At 41.6% G+C, this 12,573-nt stretch overlaps 1 protein-coding gene across 4 annotated transcripts in view; it reads left to right on the forward strand.

Annotated features, from left to right (window-relative positions):
- The window catches only part of LOC146453335 (protein FRA10AC1 homolog), a 68,245-nt gene extending 62,072 nt beyond the window's left edge, over nt 1-6,173 (forward strand). For 2 of the 4 annotated variants that reach the window (XR_014859519.1, XM_085096717.1), the window contains one exon: nt 1,171-6,173. The gene's annotated coding sequence lies outside the window, so the exon portion shown is untranslated. Of the gene's footprint in view, nt 1-75 lie in introns of all 4 variants that reach the window. The other 2 variants (XR_014859518.1, XM_085096718.1) reach the window with 2 other exon arrangements.
- Nucleotides 6,174-12,573: the final 6,400 nt, after the last annotated feature.

The following is a 12,573-nucleotide window of genomic DNA, read 5'->3' on the forward strand; positions in this document are numbered from 1 at the left end:
AATTTCAACCTCACAATCGGCCGCCATCTTGAAAAATAGCTGATCAGCGTTTGGTTTATTTTCATTTGGTCGCAGGGACTTGTACCACGAACAGTTCACACGCAGGGACGAGCGTAATTTGAGGGGACAAGTACCGTGGACTTGTCCCACGAATTCAAACCATGTTTAAGGGACCAAATTCTGGTCACTGCGACTAGATTTATCGAGGAAAATGGGTAGTTCACACAAAGGGGCTCGGTCCCCGGGACTAGTCCCTTCGTGTGTGCCGACCTTTACACCGTGTCAGTCCAGTTCAGGTTTTGCTAGTTTAGGGTACATTTAAAGGGGCAGTGTCACCTATTTTAAGTGTCACTTTGAATGGCCAAAAAACATTTGTATCGAAGGAAACGTTGAAATAATTATTCAGTATTGCTAACAACAACCCTACTAGTGCACAGAAACTAATATCTATCATCTTTGTCTGTGGATGGCTAGGATGGAAACTGCTTGCAACTTGAAAAAAATATTATTTTCAAGAAAACGCACAAAGCTGATTGTGGTTTATTTTTTACTCGAACATATCATTTTATATTTTCCTCCCGGTGCTCTAATAGTGATTTCACATCGAAGAAGGGTTTCTTTGTCAAATATTTGAGCAGTTTTGTTCAACATAAAGCAAAATCTCCTTGACAGTGCCCCTTTAACTACAGTTTATTGTATCTTCATCAAGCTCTGCTACTTAATTCTTTTTCCGTAGAAAACTTTCAAGGATAATCGATAGTAATAGGTTACTTCATTTTTCCTGTTATCGTGAGGAAGTGTTTAAGGAGAATTTTAACTCCACGATTAACATCGTCCAAAGAACAATCAATTTATTGAGAGGTCTGAAGGTGACTATAATTAAATGATTTCTTATACCAAAACTCTTATATGCCTCTTCTATTGTAGAAACCCGTTGGAAACTATTTAACAAATAGAAAAAATGATTTTTGAATTTCTGTGAAAGGGACCTGACAAAGTGACCTGAGTTTCTGTAATAAATTCTCTAAACGAACGCGGTTTAAACTTAACAGATCTTGGAAATAATGTGATCGAATATGTCACCTTATAGTCACCTTCCCATGTAGGTCTTAGGTTCAATTCCACAGTATGCCTGTCATTTACTGATTAATACATCATTCTCATTAACAGATCTTGTTACTCACATCAAAGCTTTGAGGTTATCTTGGATCACCTGTGCAATTGGTGAGAGAGAGGGCCCATGGAAATATTATATTTTATTCCACTTAAAGAAATATGGAGGTCTTTTCCTTCTTAAGGCCTGTTTAAACAGTTTCAACATTTGACCAACATTCGTTCAACGAAAGTTGATTGGGTGTTGGGAAAATGTTGGACGGACTGTTCAAACGGCTTCAACACCATTCAACAGTTTCGAGAACAAAGGAAATGTTGTATGGATGTTGAATGAACATTTAAACCAAATTATATTTGATTCAACACTCTTTCAACAATGTTGAACGACCCGTTCAAACGCCCCCGACATTTGGTTCAACAAAGTGTTCAACGCATGCCGAAGCAATTGTTGAAACCGTTTAAATAGGCCTTTAAGTGTAACTATGATGTTAATGACCTCAATTTGAACCGCAGTGGCTTTTATTTAGAGATGCTTGAATGGTGGGTAGGGTTTAGAAGCAATTTCGTTGATATTAATTACTCTCGCCATATTATATGGAACAACAAGGACATCCGGATTTCTAACAAAACAGTCTTTTATAAAACCTACCGGGAAAGAGGTATACTTAGTTTGAGTTGAAAGACGTAGAGTTTGAGAAGGATAATGTTCAATCTTTTGAGTTCCAGAAATCAAAAGGTCTTAAGGTGGCCGAACACAATTTGCGCGCGCTTTACACGTTCCGTTAGTGATGCTATCAAGCGTGCGCTATGGCTGTAGTACGCAAATACGGCGTCGATAAAGTGATCCCTCAATTTAATATCAAATGGATCACAAAGTTGAGTTTTAAGATAACTTAGTTTCTCGTTTGTGAACCTTTTTTCATTTATCACTGAGCAAGGAAAGTGAGTTCACGAAGAGCTAAGCCTTTTAACATGCTTTTCATCTTTGCTGTGAAAACCCAATTAAAGGGACACAGTCACCTGTTGCACATGCGCATTAGATACCATTTCTTAGCTGATTTGCATATCACACTTCATTGCACGTCTCGCGCTGAGAAGCGCATCCTTTAAAAAATCTAAACAAATCTTGTCGAGTCAAAGTATTTGCCAGTCAAAATTGTTATAGTGAGTATAGACCTGATGTCATATTAGAACACTCATTTTCTTGATACCATGGAGAATTTACTGATGGACTTGTCCAGGGAAAGCCAAACGTCAACGAATACCTCTGAAGTCGAAGAATCATTGAATATCCGGTCGTGTTAAAAATTATCTTAGCTGTTTCTACGTTTCACAGTGTTTGTATGAGAAGCGAATTGAGTTCAAATATTACAGAATATGTCAATTTTAAAACGTAGCAAATCGACTGAACTGCAGCGTAGCGAAACTACTTTGTAGCGAAACGACCGGTAAGCTTTATTTCTGCTTTCAATCGCACATTTTGCTTTTATAATTTCGTTTCTACAGCTTCTCTACTATCTAAATTTAGGAACCAAACCTATGTCATTGCAAGAACGCTTGCTCCACCCGTAAAAACAAGGCTCTACTAGAGGTTTTCGACTGTGTACCGAAGCTTGTCTTCGTCTGAGCTCCAAACCAAGCAGCCATGACGCGAAGTTCGAATCGTTTACGAAGATTCCCTCCGCACTAACCTTTCGCCAGCTTGAGAAAATGCGATTTTCCAAATATATATCATGGTGATTTGCTCTCCAATGTTTTTGATTGATTTCTCTCGTTATTTTAGTCAACGCAGGCGATTTCTTCCACTGAATAGGCCTTATCACGGTTTTCGACGCCATTTTGACGAGTAGGCATACAGGCTTGAAATTACAGTGTTTGCATGGAAATCCGATGTCAAATAATTTTCATAAAACATCGCTTCTGAAAAATTCATGAATTGGAAACTTTTGACATTAGGAAAAGGATTTTAAGAAAAAAATTGGAGGGATGTAGCTGTGCCAGAAAGCGTCCAGACGTGTTTTGAACTTTCCATACATTTCCCTGTATTTTTTTCCCGCGAACTATTTTTAGTAGCAGTTCACGGCTGGTTCGCTTTACAGACTAATGTATGGAAAGTTCAAAACACCAACTGGACGCTTTCTGGCACAGCTACATCCCTCCAATTTTTTTTCCTGAAATCCTTTTCCTAGTGCTAAAAGTTTCCAATTCATGAATTTTTCAGAAGCGATGTTTTATGAACGTAATTTGGCGTCTGATTTCCATACAAACACTGTAATTTCAAGCCTATTTGCCTACTCGTCAAAATGGCGTCGAAAACCGTGATAGAGCCTATGCGTTCACGTTTCCCACCTCTTCTTTTCATGTTCCGTTGGAGACGCGATCAATACTTTTTTTAACCAAATATGATAAAATAATATCATAGGATGAGCAAAAGCATACTCAACAAGAAGCTGTTACCAGCTTATACTCGGGCCATATTTGACTGTGTGGTGCGTAAAGCCTTCAATCTTTTAACAGTGATAACCTCCAGCATCGCCAATTTCCCCAAATAGATAGCCTGCGAGCAAGCTCTCTTGGGGGTGGATCCTCTTTTCCCCTCCCACCCCCCACCCTCAAGAGAGCTTGCTCGCAGGCTACCAAATAGATAGATACAGAAATATAGTGTGGCAATAAGTAACCACTAGATAGAATTGCATTTCTTGCAGTCAGAATGAAATACAGGGGAAAACGACATTTGTCATACGAATGCTTTTTATAATCCCCGGGCTTTAATCCTTACGTTTTCACCTTTTATTTAGAGACTGAAACCATTTGTACGGTCCTAATATGTATGTGACGCCGGGGCAATGACGGATCGTAATTTTCGGTATGATCTAGACCCGGGGGGTACTCCCTTCTGTTACCTTAACGGGGGCGTGCGGCCCGATAGGGTATGGTTTTCAGGGTGTTTTGTCTTGAACGGGGTATCTATTTCATCACTTTTCATCACATCCCTACATGATCTAATGGCTTAAACAGATTGTGATTGCCAATGCTTAAAGTACAGTAAGAAAACTAGTGTATTCTTATTTCATTATAGTCTTAAACAGGGTGTGATTTTGGGTTAAATATCTTAGAAAGGGCCTGAAAATTTTGAATCGGAGAATTGTGTCTTAAACAGGGTCAGGGTTTGAACGCCCGGGCCGCACCTCCCTACCCAAGCATCTGTTGAGTACCCCACCCCCCCCCCCCCGGGATCTAGAGTAACGTTACGCATCATGCGTACGTTTATATCCTTGAACGTCTTTCAATGTTTTGATGTTTATATTTTTAAATGAAATTCAGGGGAAAGCATTTGTTATTCACCTTTCACTTGAAGACCGAAACTGTTTCTACATTGATTGTTTTTCTATAGTAAACGTGAGACATCTTTATCTATCTTGGCGCTTGCATGGCCCGCGAGGTCATAGACTGATTTAGTTGCCAAATTTTCGGTTAAACAAAACTAACCTTGAGGCACTCAGGTAAGCCTAAAAACACTCCGGTTAGCCTAAAGAGCACTCCAGTTAGCCTAAATAGCACTTAGGTTAGCTTAAATAGCTCCCCGGTTAGTTTAACGGTTAGCAGTTTATGTTGGGGTTGTTCATGCCTCGCATGCCTCGCATGTCTGGCTCGCATATTGTAAACACTCCTCACGGCCCGAAACCAAAGAACGCGACCGAGAATTTAAAGAATTTGATAACGCGACAGAAAACGTAACTCGTACCAGCCGAGTACAAAAAACGAGACCGAGAACAATAACTCGTGGCCCGAAGTCTTATCTCTCGGCCCATCGCGACCCCAAAGAGAAAAAAGAATTTGATAATGCTACCGAAACCTTAACTCGGTCCGCCTTACGGCCCGAGTAAAAACAGGTTTTCAGGAAAAGATTGAAAATCCAATAAAACACTGGGAAGATTGAAGCGGATTTCTAGATGTATTCGACGCGTACTTTTGATTTCAGGTTGAGGTAGACATTTTTCAAACTGACAAAACTAGTGTCCAGGTCAGCGCGGTCACAAAGGTGACTGTGTCCCTTTAAAAAGCCACGCATGTGCATTTGACCAAAAAATTGTGACTGGTTATGTTAATGGTTATGTTAATGGTTAGAATTTCGTGAAATTTGACAAAACAGTAGTTCTCTAAGAGGGTAACACGCCTACAAACAAAACCCAAAATCTAACAGAGGGTATCTTCAAAAAACATTAAAGTGCCAAACCAACATTTACAGGAGATCTTTATGTCAAAATTACATGAAAGCAGCGTGACTATGTCAGTATTTTGTGAGTTTTTCTGGATACAAAAAATGGAAAAAATCTAACGAGTGCATTTTCTAAAAATAAGGGAAACCTTTTATTTGTGGACGATTAACAGCTCGCTGCGTTGCCATGGCAACGGTACCTAGCTCGACAACAAGAATCAATATACATTCCTTCTTAGTTAATCTTGCATTATGCTAATATGGGGAACCCAGAAGTACGTAGTTTCCAAATAACGTTTACTAACACCTGTATACTAGAAAACCGTGTTCTGCCACCTTAACACCAACTTTCTAGTGTGGACGGCCTAAAGAGCGTCGATCCCAAAGGAATGATTATCCTCTTCTCTAATGGCTGAGTTTGATCCTATGATATAATAGATAGAGCTGACGTATTAAATTAGTTGATAATTCTTGAAAAACTCTGCATTTGGGAATGTAGAAAAACCAAAACGTTACCTAATTTTAGGTTGTTTCAGAAAAAGATAGAAAATTAAAAGGGAAACTGAAAGGTTTATTGCCTACAAAAACAAGACGCTCCCAGAATTTCACAAGAGATGGGAACGTTTTTGTAGAGTAATTCAGGAGAAGATGCATGGATGGCCGGCTTCACAATTCATAACCCATTGCTTTAGTAATGCCTTTATGTTCAACCATATTTTGGATTTTGTAGATATATCCTTGGGTATCTGCAAGTAGCGTAGTACCGTATTGTAAGTAGCATAATGTAAGTGATGTAAGTAGTGTCCTCAAAAAAAGTAAAAATTAAAAAGACAAGAATAACGCCGGTTGTGTTGCGCCATGACGGAACTGGCGAAATTGTGTCCAAGATTTTGACAGAATTTGAGTAGTAAATGCAAATGAGTTGACCAGAGGAACCAAAGAAAAACAACGGTTTTGCCGTGAACAACCTAGAGACTGGGGAATACAAAGGTTTAATGAAATTGGATGAGTTAATTTAACAAAAACGAAGGATCTTACGAAAATGACGAGTTGACGGTAATCGTGGATACGACGACTTTTCACTTTATCATGCTGAACATGTGTAGAATGAGGAATGTTCATGTCTTTTGTTGCACGGCTAGTTAATGCAAATAAATTGGCTACGACAACTCAATGGAAATGACGGATTTTACGAAATTTTTCCCGATTTGTATTATAGATTTACCTTGAAAGGGGGGGGGGGGGGGGGGGCAAAACTAAGACGAAAATGGCCAGTTAGGTATAATGGCAGATGTGGAAAGGAAAACATTGTGATAAAATTACCAAAATCAATAAAATCGTCAAATCTGCCATCACAGCAAACCTAATAGGAACTAATGAAAATAATTTAAGGAGGCTCACTTAAAAAGTAAACAAATAGTCCTTAAGGGTCCGTTTTAAACTCGTGAATGCGCGCATGCGCAATGAACGAGTAATCGTTATGTGAGCTGAATTTCACTCGCTCGCTCAATCAGCTGTAAACTTTATATTAATTTAATCGGAATTTAACCATAATTATAAATTATTAATGAGTTACGTAAGGTGCATGTATTCACCATCAGCCGCCATTACGTAACAAAAAACAATGACGTAAAATCAACTCAACTAATAACTTATTCTTAACAGAAAAAAAAAAAGAAAAGTTTTTCCCACATCTCACATTATGTAAAACCTATCACTTTCTCGTTTCTGTCCTAAGGTCTTTAACTCTGTGCAAGCTAATATAGTAAAAACGCAACATGACACGTCTGGGGGTATAAGAGAAGGGTCCTGAAGGGGTCCCTTTCATTTAATAACATTTGCCCTAAAAACGGGGGTATACGCATAACATGTATAATAAACAACAATGGGGGAAGGGAGGGAGGGCAGTGAAGATCGTAAAACTGCAGAGCAAGCACATGGCATGGAAGAAATAGCGGAGTGCGCAGGTGCGAAAACTAGTGCCAGCCCTCTCTCCCTTCCCTTGGCTGAGTTAAATAAAAATAAACAGGTATTATTTTAGACTTAACTCTGTGCAAGCTAATATAGTAAAAACACAACATGACACGTCTGGGGGTATAAGGGAAGGGTCCTGAAGGGGTCCCTTCCATTTAATAACATTTGCCCCAAGGGAGGCACGACCTAACCCCTAGACGACCTAATGAAGGGGCCTAATAATGTGAAAAGCGTTGTAAACTAAACAAAAGAAATGAATCGACTGACGGCCTGCATTCTGTCCTTAACGAGGATATGGATGTAAGAACGATAGGCAGCGGAGTGCCAGTCTCCCAAGCGTTTGATAAGTTCCGCCGGGAGTTGGGCGTTGAAAGCCAAAGTGGCCCCACCTGCCCGGAAGCTATGTCCGCTGACTTGAGTTGGGTCCAGATTCAATTTGACAGCCAAACATTAAAGAAGCGAGTCAAACTTGGCGTATGAAGGGGTCCCTTCCATTTAATAACATTTGCCCCCACAACCAAAACCAAACTGTTCGCCTGTGATGTTGGTATGACAAATGCTGGCCCAGATAACGGAGCAGGTACCAGCTGGAAGGCATGGTGTAGTGCTGTATACGGGTACAATGGGTGCTGTGGAATTCTAGGCAAGGGGATTGACAGGACTCGTTGGCTGAACTGGATAGTTTTTGACCACCTGTTGACAACAACGACCCAGTCGGTGAAGAAAAAGATGTCCCCACGTGTTTTGCCGGGTTTAATTATGCAAGGCCTTTACTGAGTAGGTTAGCTTTGCGTAACAAGCCAAAGAATGTGACCAGGCAGACTGCCCAGAAACTTGCGTGAACGGGATTATCCAAATCCAGGTGGTGTCTGAAAGCTTACAGCATCTAAGGGGTAACAGGTTCCTTCTGGGAAACAGTCAAACCGTTAATACGACGGATACCTCGAAGTGGAGTGGCCAAGTGGAAATTATCTTTAGTTGGGTCAGTATGACCATGTTCGAGGTGCAGGATGCGAACTGCATTCAAGTATGCCGGAATGGAAGATGCTGAGAGGGATCTTGCCAAGAATGCTGAATAACGGTTTAGAGATAGTGTAGAGGCTGGAAGAGGCTTGTAACCATAGTACACGCAAAACGAAAGGTATGAGCGAGTTTGACTTAAATACGTAAACTTCGTAGCCTGGGCGTAGGCTTGGCGGCGGAAGAAAAGTACTTCACAGTCCAGTTGCCATTGGTCCCCCGAACCTAACGAGTGCAAGAGAGGATGGAGACATGTGAGATTCTAGCTGATAATAGGCAGAGGACTGGGAAACCCATACTTGGAACGTTGGCAAATGCCCTACTTCATCAAGACATGAAATGCTATCTGCCAAACTGTTGGATATACCGGGGATGTGTTCAACTGATAAGCTGAAATCGTAGTATTCCTTAAGCCAAAAGAGGGTCTGTACCAAGTCCATAATAATTGTACAGGACGTTGAGCCTTTGTTGATGATAGCGGCAGCTACTTGACTGTCTGATTTGATGCATACTCTGTGCCCTATCCAATAAGGTGCCCAACGAAAGGCTACAAGAAGAATTGAAAATGTCTCCTTATAGTTGATGTGGAGAGGGCAGAGATAATCTAATGCCGAGTTGACATAGAGCCAGTCGGACTGCCAAACACATCCACCAGCCACAGAAGCATCGGTGAACACTGGTGAAGTGAGCTGAGGGATATCTTCCAGGAAGAGAGCTTTACAGTTGTGTGCTGGGAGAAGCGAGGCCCACCATTGGAGGTCAGCTCGTGCTTGAAGATTCAGATACACGCAGTGATGCTGACGCCTGACAGAGTTTGCCATGGTAATGAGGTACCTGAAGAAGGTGCGACCACCCCTGACTACGCGTGCTGCCCAGTTAAGTTTCCCAATCAGACACTGAAGATGCAGTTTGCAGAAACGCAGAAACGTTTAGACAATGTTTCGTGAAGAAGAGTCAGTAATTCTGCTACACGATCTTCAAGAAGACGGAGTTCACGCTTGGCAGTGTCAATTACCACTCCTAAGAAAATTAATGTTTGAGTGGGGCGAACGGCTTTGGTCCAATTGATTGCAAAACCAAGGGATTCCAGAAGAGTAATCAGAATATCAAAAGCCGCTTGGCTTAGGAAATCATCAAGGTAGGCTAAAACAGTGTACCCTCTACTAGCCATCATGCGACAAACTGAATGTGTGAGCCTATGGAATATCATAGGGGAAATTCGAGCTCCAAAGGGGAGGCGCTTGTCAAATAAAAGCATGGGGTTGCGGTAGCCCTTGAAACACCAGGACATGCCTGTAACATGCCAGCCGTCAGGATGAGTTCCTACACTCCGATAAGCATGTTTTAGATCTACCTTTGCCAACCACCAACCTGGCAGTGCTTGATCTGCGGCATGATCAATAGTTACATATTTATAATGTTCCAAGTCCATGTAAGAATTTGCGCTTGTGTACAAAGGGCGACTGCAGTCCATTATCATTCTTAACTCGTTTGAGTCCTTCTTTGGTACTGCTCCTAATGCGTTAACAATTAGTGGTGTATGCGTCTCGTCTGCAAGTGCCAAATGGCCATCCAATAACCCTTGTTCAATTTGCGCTTCAATCTGATCTTTGGCACCAGGCTTTAAAACCGATTGATTGTTCTTTGTAAAAGCAGGTGTGACTGTAGTATCAACAGGGAGAAGATGAAAACCTTCCCTAACACCAGAAAGAATAAATTCGTTATCAAGGTCATTTTGTAGCTCTGTTGCTTAAGGTTCAAAACTCAAGTCAGTGGAAACTTGGGCTGCATCGGGCTGCTGCGTAGGCTGAAGATAAGACCCTGCATATGACATGCATGTAGACGTTTTATCACACTCTGCTGTCTGTGTATGTAACGTAGTATTCGAGCTACCTCCTGCAGGTTGTGGGCTCAAAACAGATGTCGGAAGTAGCTCTGCAGGGGAGTATGAGTTCAGTATTGGGGGTCCGAGGGTGAAGAGGATAGGTGCTGCCACTGTGGGCGAGACCCAAGACATTGGGGCTTGATACAGACATGGTCGTATCGGCAAGAGGGGCCAAATCGACATTCCTCCCATCTCTGGAATTCATAGCACGCTTGTTTCCCTGTGGCCTGGTTAATGACGGGGCGAGGTGGCTAGCGATTGGTCTGGCGAGAGGGCGTAGCAGTGGTGGGTTCCGGTCTGTGCAAAGTTTGTTGGGAAATAAACTGGCTTTTAATGCCCCATTTGCACTTAGTGGCAAACTGCATTCTTCTAAAGAGGTCATCATACTGCATAACCCTTGGCAAAGGGTTGCACTTTGTCAATTCGGAGATCTTGGCACTGTACATAATGTAGTCGAGCACCTCTTCAGTAGTTGAAAGGGCCCCCTCTTTCATCAAGGTATGCATAATTCTGAAATTGGCAGCCGACCACTAAGGAAAGGTTATTTTTTCGAGGGACAGCTTCTTTTCGTTTGAGGATTTTAAGACAATTTTTGAATCACCAGACGTTCCCAGTATGGTTTCCCAATCCTCATGAAGCACAAGGGGAAGGTTGCTAATAAAATCAGGGATGAGCAATGGATGTTTACCTCGAACTGCAGATGCTTCAGGTTCCAGCAATTGCTGTGCCGGGTCTTGCTCTGCATCTGTCAAACCAAGTAATACAAGGACTTCAATTAGTCTGACATCTCTTTTTGCACGGCAGGATCGTGCTGGAGAGTTTTCAGAGTTGGCTTTACGGGAGGATCACCGGGAACTGCTGCTGTAGGTGGCTGGACGGCCATCTTGGATTCTGAGCTCGTGTTATTAACGGTTAATGTCTCGCGTTGTAGATTGGCGAGCTCAAGCTTTGCTCGAGTCAGCTCTAGCTCCAGTTGTAAGTTTTTATATTTAACATCTTCCGTAGCTCTGAACTGCTCCGCATTGTGTTTTTCTGTACCATCATGTTTCACAGGCGTAAGATGTTTGATCAAAGATTCAACTTGTGTGAGCTCATGTTTCACCGCGTTGCTAAGCTGCTGCGGAGTCGTCGCCTTCGCCACCAAACTATCGACCACAAAATCTGCAAGATCGTAAAACCGCTGCGCAAGCACATGGCATGGAAGAAAAGCGGTGTGCGCAGGTGCGAAAACTAGTGCCAGCCCTGTCCCACTTCCCTTGGACGAGTTAACTAAAAATAAACAGGTATTATTTTAGACTTTATCGTTAAGGAAAACATTCTAAACGTACATTGAGCTTCTTAGGTGGCTGCCATTTATTGAAGATATTTTTGTTTCAAAGCAGCTAAAATAAAACAAAAATAAGTTGAAAAGCTCGCAATTTGCATAAATCGAGATATTTCAAAAATACCCTTACACATTTTTCTTTTAAATTGTAAGCCGCTAGAATAATATTTGTCCCCGATGTTCGAGCAAGTTTTAAGCTGAAGAAACATTTTGGATGTTACATACGAAGTATGATGGAAATCGAGGCATGCCTTCTATTTGATGTTCCTATTTGACAAGATCCCCTCCAAGAATCCAAACCACTCCATTCCTGTTTCAAGTGTCCTTAAAATGATTTTGGTCTGGCGATTTGATAAAAACAAAATGAAAATTCAGGTTTGGCGGGTTTTGACGAATTCTACCAGTAAGATTTGTTTGATAAAGCATGGAAACAAAATCAAACAGCCATTGCTGAGCAGTAAAAGGAAACAATGGAATTAGACATGATAGGCTAACTGAGCACGATGGACCCAACGATTTTTTAAAATCAGGAAAACGGAAAAAATTGTCTGGTTGGGCTTAAGTCTATTTCTGACTATTTACTGAGATACAGTACAAGATACAGTATGCGGCAGTCAATCGTGCGTGTACAGGGTAGCCGCGATTTGCTGAGCTCTGTCTTATTCGTTTCATTTCTTCTCTCTGGATGCCGTAATGATGGATTTTTCTGCTGTGGATCACATCTGGCTACTTGGGGTCCATCCTTGACGGTCGTGCTCGTTTTGGAGGCGCCGTCTGCTTGGGAAAATCAGATATTTTTCGTGAGGCCGATTCCTTCTTGGACAAATGCAGTTGGAGGTGCAAATTTTGTGGACCAGAACACTTACAATGAACCGTTTTTGCTAAGGAACTCTCGTTGTTGCCAACCTGGAACACCATGGCCATTAACAATAGGACTATCACAGATAATGGAACCTTCTGCGCTAACAAGGCCTTATTGTCATCTTTTTGGAGTTGGAATTTCAAGATCAAACGCCATAAAATACCGTGTCCGTATTA

The sequence above is a fragment of the Pavona decussata genome, unplaced genomic scaffold, assembly GCF_977016875.1.
Source record: "Pavona decussata unplaced genomic scaffold, jaPavDecu1.1 SCAFFOLD_336, whole genome shotgun sequence".
In the NCBI taxonomy this organism is placed as follows: Eukaryota; Metazoa; Cnidaria; class Anthozoa; order Scleractinia; family Agariciidae; genus Pavona; species Pavona decussata.